The 6,628-nt window shown below is 44.7% G+C and overlaps 1 long non-coding RNA gene across 2 annotated transcripts in view; it reads left to right on the top strand.

The window, feature by feature from the left end:
• LOC102261575 overlaps positions 1–6,628 on the top strand; it is a 62,525-nt gene that overhangs the window by 696 nt on the left and 55,201 nt on the right. The gene's annotated exons all lie outside the window — the stretch shown is intronic.

Genomic DNA, 6,628 nt, shown 5'->3' with positions numbered 1-6,628 from the left:
CCCTGTGCGCGCCGCGCTCCTTGCTGGCAGCCGGGCACCCGCGCACTGGCGACCGGATTCCGTGAGCCTCGCCACCCGCATTTTCTCCTGCTGCCCGGGCTGCTGCTCAGGGTCGCTCAGGCCCGCAGCTGTCTCTGTGGCCCACTTGGTGGAGAATGAGATTCGCAGGATGCTGGGTGCTTAGGCAGAAGGATGAACTTTCCCTTCTCCCCTTCATCTGAGCCCCTTCCCCCAAATGTTCCTAAAGCAAAATCACCACCTCCCTCCCCTCCACACGAAACCAAACCCAAACTCCTACTCTGTTGGGGATCCTTGCCTCACCGCTAGTCAAGCGGGTGCCCCCTCTCCAAGTTGTGCCCCATATTTTACCACCTTTTAAAACTAGAAACACTGCTGGTGCTGTTGGCCCTGCGGAGGTTGTGCGGCTGCCCGAGGACTCCTGAGCGCGCGGACTGCCTGCCCCGGCGCAGACTCGGGCAGAAGAGTGTAGAGGGACTTGGGGGCCAGGCGCCGCCTTCCTGGATGGGACAGCTCTGGGTTACTGGCAGGTCGGTGCACTTCTGTGGTTTGGCAGACCCTCCCTTGAACTTCGCGGGCAGTGGTTGCAGGCGGAGGGTCTGGGAGGTCTGGTCGCTGGATGAGCAGCGCGTTGGTTCTCTTTCTGCTGTACACCTTCAAGTTCCTGGCAGCCCGTGGCATGGTGACGGGCAGCAGCCAGGTGCCACCCAGCCACATCATGTGCTTCGCTCGTGTTAAAATTGGCCTGCTTTTTCTGGGTGTTGGGGGAGGGGTGGGAAGAGGATGAGGTGTGAGCTGAAACGATCTCCACGTTCTCCAGCCCTTGTTGGTGTGATTATGTAACCCCAAGTAATGATCAGACCCTGTGCCCAGCAGCTCCCCACCCACCCCGCCCACCCTCCCCCGAATGAAGAAGTTGGGTCCCACGTTTAAGATGTTTAGGATGTCTTTATGTAACTATCCGTATGCTGGGGGCAGGGAGAGTGTGGAGAAGAGCGAGTCATTTGTGCATCTTATGTGAAGAACAGAGGCCAAGATCACATGTCCATTGGGGACAGGGTGCAATTGGCTTTGGGTTGGTGTTGATCCGAAGACCCTCCCACATCACTCTCACCCAGTGGTTTCTGGTCTGAACTTTCATGTGGTCATTTCACCCCTGCAGGGAGAAGGTTGCAATCACTCCTGCAGGAACCTGGGTTCCTAAGTAACAGAGAACATGAAATCGGAATCCAGGGTGACTCCCCCAGGCCCACTTGTTTTGGGTCCCAGCTGTTCTCTATGCTTCCCACCCAGGGGAAGAGTTTCTGCCCCACTGGGGTTTCAGTTTTGCCCTGAGGTTGGGGTACACTGTAGGCCGGAGAGCAGACCTCAGATGCTGGCCAGTATGCATGCATGACATATGCTCTTTAAAGCTGTGGTGACTTGCAGGGGCTGGAGCCCCTGTCCATTCTTGAATTAAAATTCTGTGGGATTTTTTTTCAAGGTAGGAGATCAGCTGTCCCATGGAGATATCTGCAGGCAGGAGGGGAAGGTGTGTGTGACATTCAGCTCTCCCTCTTCTTTTCCCCCACTCTGCTTTGCTAATGTACTCACAGGACACAGGACTATCACATGGGCCCCTTTGTCGTGCCCCTTAGTGCCTAGGGCTGCTGGGCAGATTTATTAGTATGGTGGGGAAGTCTGTCCCCTTCAGGCTAAGATTTTTTTTCTCTCTCAACACGCCAGTGGTTCTCTTCAAGGGCCAGCTTCTAAGGTGTGTGCCGGGCAGTGGATTAAGACGTGCTTAACTGGCACTGTTGTTGAACTGTCTCTGCCCATTGAGTTTCAGTGGCAGCGGAGAATCGTGTGCTGTCTTTGGGTCCTTGCCAAGTGAGTCATTGGGACATTTAGTGTGTGAAAGTTACAGGCAAGGAGAAGATGCACTTCCTCTGAAATCCTGGCAGATTCCAGGCCCCGACTTGATGGAAGATAACGTTAAGAAAACTGTGTGACAACTGGACAGTTTTAAACTTGTGGCTCACTTCCCCCGCTGTGAGTTCCCTGGTATCTTTCAGGTTCTTTTCTGCTCTCCATGCTGCCCATTAAGGAGGCCCTGACATGCTGTTTTTCTTTACATTTCCAGTGGAATCGAAGCATATTTACAGATCTACAGATGTGCTGGGCAGGCACGGCAGGAAACACTAGCTATAGGAACAGGTAGCACTGGTGTTTCCAGCTAGACTTCACCAAGACCCTTGACCAGTGCTGTTCTTTATTTGTGAAGTGGGTGTAATCATCATAGCCTTTCCAAACCCACTGAAATATGGAGAAGAAATTAGATGAGTTAAAAGGTTAACATGTGCTTTGTAGCTGATGGTTATTAGGCTAATACTACAACAGTATGGACCTCACATTTACATAATTTCACTAACCTAGTTGGGACCTAAGTTGTAAACCAAGAAAGATGCTGTAAGTCCATGAGCTACAGCTCCTGAATTTTGATCATTGCAGAAAATTTCATACCCTCTTTCAGGACTTTTTATTAGTGGAAAGTCTTAAGAGGCTTGGTTATTTGTTTGCCAAACACACCTAGCAAATTGAAAGATATTGATAACATACCATACTATGCAAGGGTTATTAAAATTTTTTTTTGGTCATGTGTCAGTAAGAAGTACTAGTAATGTAAGAAACAGAAAAACTAAAAAAAAAACTTTACATAAATTTAAAAGGCACAGGACTTCAGAGCATAGAATTTTAAGACTATTTAATGTAAGTATTTAATGCACACAAGTCATTGAAATTTTATATATTTTGATGGGTCTTCAGGGCCCATAATTACCAATATGCTCACAATGACCCAGATGTATAAAGAGAAGTTTCAATGACATTTTGTGTGTCCAATTTAAAAGGCATGAGAATTTGAAATATACCCAAAATGATTTCTTTCGCATGATGCTTAAAGGAAAAACTGCATTTATGCAAGATAACAGAACCCCCCGAGGTTTCTGGGCAGCCAGGGGCTTACTGATCAAAATTACATTATAACTATAAAGCTCTCTCACGTTGAAATTCATTGAGAAGTTTATGATCTCTTGCTGAATTTTAGCAGGGAAGTATTACACATTTGATGCTGCAGAAAATATTAAGAAGGAAACATGCAAACTTGTATTGTGACAGGAGACACACTTAGAGCCTTCCAACCTGGTGACTCTAACGCTGCAGTTGGAAGTGACACAGTGATGAAAAGATGAGAGGTCAGCCCCAGAGGCGTGCGTTTCTTACGTCAGTGCAGGGAATGTGGACTTCTCACTGCCAGTGTGCCGTTAGACAGCTCATCAGAAACACAAGGTCAAGGTGTCATGGCAACACCCTCATGCTAAGCTGTGATGTTTATTCAATTCAGACATTGTGCTCAAAACTGGAAGGGTGTCTGAGTTACAGGAGCAGTGCTTAGCTTTGCCTGACTCGCTCCCAGTTTGCTTACAGTTTACTCCAAAACAAAGGCACCAGGAAAAATAAAAGGAGAAGAAAGCGATTACTGACACTTTTTAAATATAATACGTATGTCAAAATGTGAAGTCCATAATTAAAAGTGGCTGAAGAATATTGCTCAGTTTCTAGCTGCACAAAATCGCATGTTTTGTTTGTTTGTTTGTTTGTTTTGGTACATTACTTGAAGACATTTTTGAAATTGCTAAGAAGAAACTGTCAATCATAGGTCATTGAATATGGTCAGAAATGCTCAGAACTATCCCAAGTTTACATAAGCAAAGGGACACTGGTGTAATAAGGTGGAGAAAAGGCTATTCTCTGAAATCCCAGGGGCTTGAAAGGTAGAGGTTGGTGGTGGGAGGTGACTCTCCAGAGGGCTGCCCTTTTGGGAGGGTAAAGTTTGAGAATAAAAGCGCTTGGGCCATACGTACGGTCTGTTGATGAAGCCATGTGTGAGAGATGTGATTCCTTGCCTCCTTTCCAAGTGTTACAGAATGCCAGGGGTAGCTGGCATCCTTGTGAAGAAAGGAGAAGGGTGGAACTTTACATCCAGGTGTGCAGTAGAGGTGAACTGAGAATACCCCTCAGATTGGGGGAACACAGCCAGGGATCTTGGGAACTCTCTGAATGCCATGGGTCCTTGAATTGAGGTTCACGGCCAACTTAAAAAAAATGAGTAATGTATGCAAAGAAGAGCTGATAAATAATAGAAAGATGGAAAAAATAAAAGCAGTGTTATACATCCATGACATGCTCTTCTGAGCCTCCGTCACCAAAGTTAGTCTGTTCATTCATTCATTGGACTTCTAGGCTTGGCATTTGATGCAAAGCTATCTTAAGATCAGAGGAGCTCTGATAAAAAAAAAGAACTGATTTAATTTTAATGACAGAGGAAATCTGAAAACCTCCTCAATCAAGATTCAACACTGTAGACCTTTGACATCCTCTAAGGATGCATCTTAAACCCTTGGCATATTCCCAATTTGAAAATGTGGATGTACTTGTGTAGGCTCTTGACTGCCTTCTGAATCAGGTTTCTGTCCAGAGAGAAGAGGTTCCCATGGTTATTCACAGACCACCAATTATTTGCCTTTTCAACTTGCACTCAAGGAAATAAAGTTTCTCTCACTTTCAGGGAGTTTCTGTTTTGCTGGTTGTGTTTTGGGATGAGGAACTTTGACAAGGCTCCCACGTGACTTGCTCTTGTGCTGTCGCTTTGCAACACGCAGGCAGTTCACACTGGCGCTTCAGGGAAAGGATCACTGCTGCGTGGTGTGGCTGTTAGGGGCTGTTCACACATGACCAAAAAAGTGAACGTTGAATCTACAAATGCCAAACATCTGTTGGAGTTGATAAAAAAAAATTGCACATGTGTGCAATCTCCCAAACTCCCCCTACTCCTTGGCCCTCAAAATACACTTCATGTACTCTCAGAAACTTGCTCTGACTCAGCAAATCTCAGTGAGGAGACTTGGGGTAGCACACAGCTTAAGCACATGATAAAGGACTCAAATGAGAGCATCACCATTGAAATCTAGGCAAGAGAAACAGAATGTAGTCATTTACTCCATGCCCTCATTTTAAAGATTTCAAAACTTGAGAAGATTCCAGGAGAGTAAAAAATAAAATAAAACTACTGTTCTTACGATTGTACTAAATTAAAGAGCCAGAGCAGAATGTACTCTGGAGGTTGGGACTTGCTACATCTTACTAGAGAGATTCTTCCAAGAATGGTTCTGGAGTGATTTGGGTAGAAGCTCTTAGAATTTAAGTGGGTTTAAGAGTTCCGCCAATTATAGTTGAGTTGCTCATCTTTGTCAAGCAGCTAGAAAAGATATGGATGGCAGGAACCACAGCAATTTCATATGCTTCTTATTAAATTCTTTTATGAACTTCTTTTATTTATTTTTATGTTAATCCCCACCTGAGGATATTTTTCCATTGATTTTTAGGGAGAGTGGAAGAGAGAGGGAAAGACAGAGAAAAACATCTATTTGAGAGAAACACATCAATTAGTTGCCTCCTGCATGCACCCCAACCAGGGCCCAGCCCAGGAAGGTGCTTGCAACCAAGATATGTGCTCTTGACTGGAATCAAACCCATGACCCTTTGTTCTGCAGGCTGACAAGCTATCCACTGAGCCAAACCGGCTAGGGCTGAAGTTCTTTTAAAAGAATTTTACTGAAATAGTTAATAGATACAAAAGAATACTTATTTACTGTATATAAAAGTATAAAGTCTATAACTCATGTTCTCACTAGTCAATTTAAGGAAAAGAAAGTTATTCTTACCTTTGAAGAGTGGCTCCCTTCTCCATCCCACCTCATCCCAAACCCAATTGAGGGATAACCATTTTCTGGACATTTCTGTTTCTTTTCCCCAAGCTTTTTTTTATTGTCTTACCCTCTTATATTTGTGCATGTTTGGGAATGTCATATAAATGGAGTCATACTGTCTGTATTCTTGTGCTTAGAGTTAACCCATGCATACCAGTAGGCTGCACTGATTGACAAACACCTAAAATATTTCCATATCAGTTGGTGGTCAATTTCTGCTTACCTGGCTCTGCTCCTGTTCCTCCCATCACTAGGGATCCCATGAGACCTCTTCAAGTCCCTCCACCTCCTTAAGGGATTACACCTGGCAGGGAGTCTTGGGACCCAGATCCAGCACTATGGCTGGGATCTCTTTAGACTGGACAGTCCCTATGCCAACTGATTGCTAAATGTTTCACTCCTGGATTAGTGCACACTGTTGAGTGTAGTGGAAATGTTTTCATTTTGCTGAACTGTAATAATTCCATTGCATGAATATATTCTGCCTTATATATCAATGCTATTATTATCACTTAAGTATTTCTTAAGCTATTATAAATAGTGCTGCTGTGAACCTTCTTGTTCAAGTTGGTGAGCATTATATAAGTTCACTTAGGGAATATACAGAGGAGTAGAACTACAGGTCACAGACTATGGTCATCAATGCTACTGGAATAGTTCAAAATTAATTGTCATTATCTACACTAATAAAAGAGAAACATGGTAATTGGCGTACGACCGCTACCCTTCCCATTGGCTAATCAGCGTATCCTTATGCAAATTAACTGTCAGCCAAGATGGCGGCCGGCAGCCATGCACTGAAG

The sequence above is a fragment of the Myotis brandtii genome, unplaced genomic scaffold, assembly GCF_000412655.1.
Source record: "Myotis brandtii unplaced genomic scaffold, ASM41265v1 scaffold220, whole genome shotgun sequence".
Taxonomy (NCBI): domain Eukaryota; kingdom Metazoa; phylum Chordata; class Mammalia; order Chiroptera; family Vespertilionidae; genus Myotis; species Myotis brandtii.
This window is presented reverse-complemented; position numbering and strand designations above follow the sequence as displayed.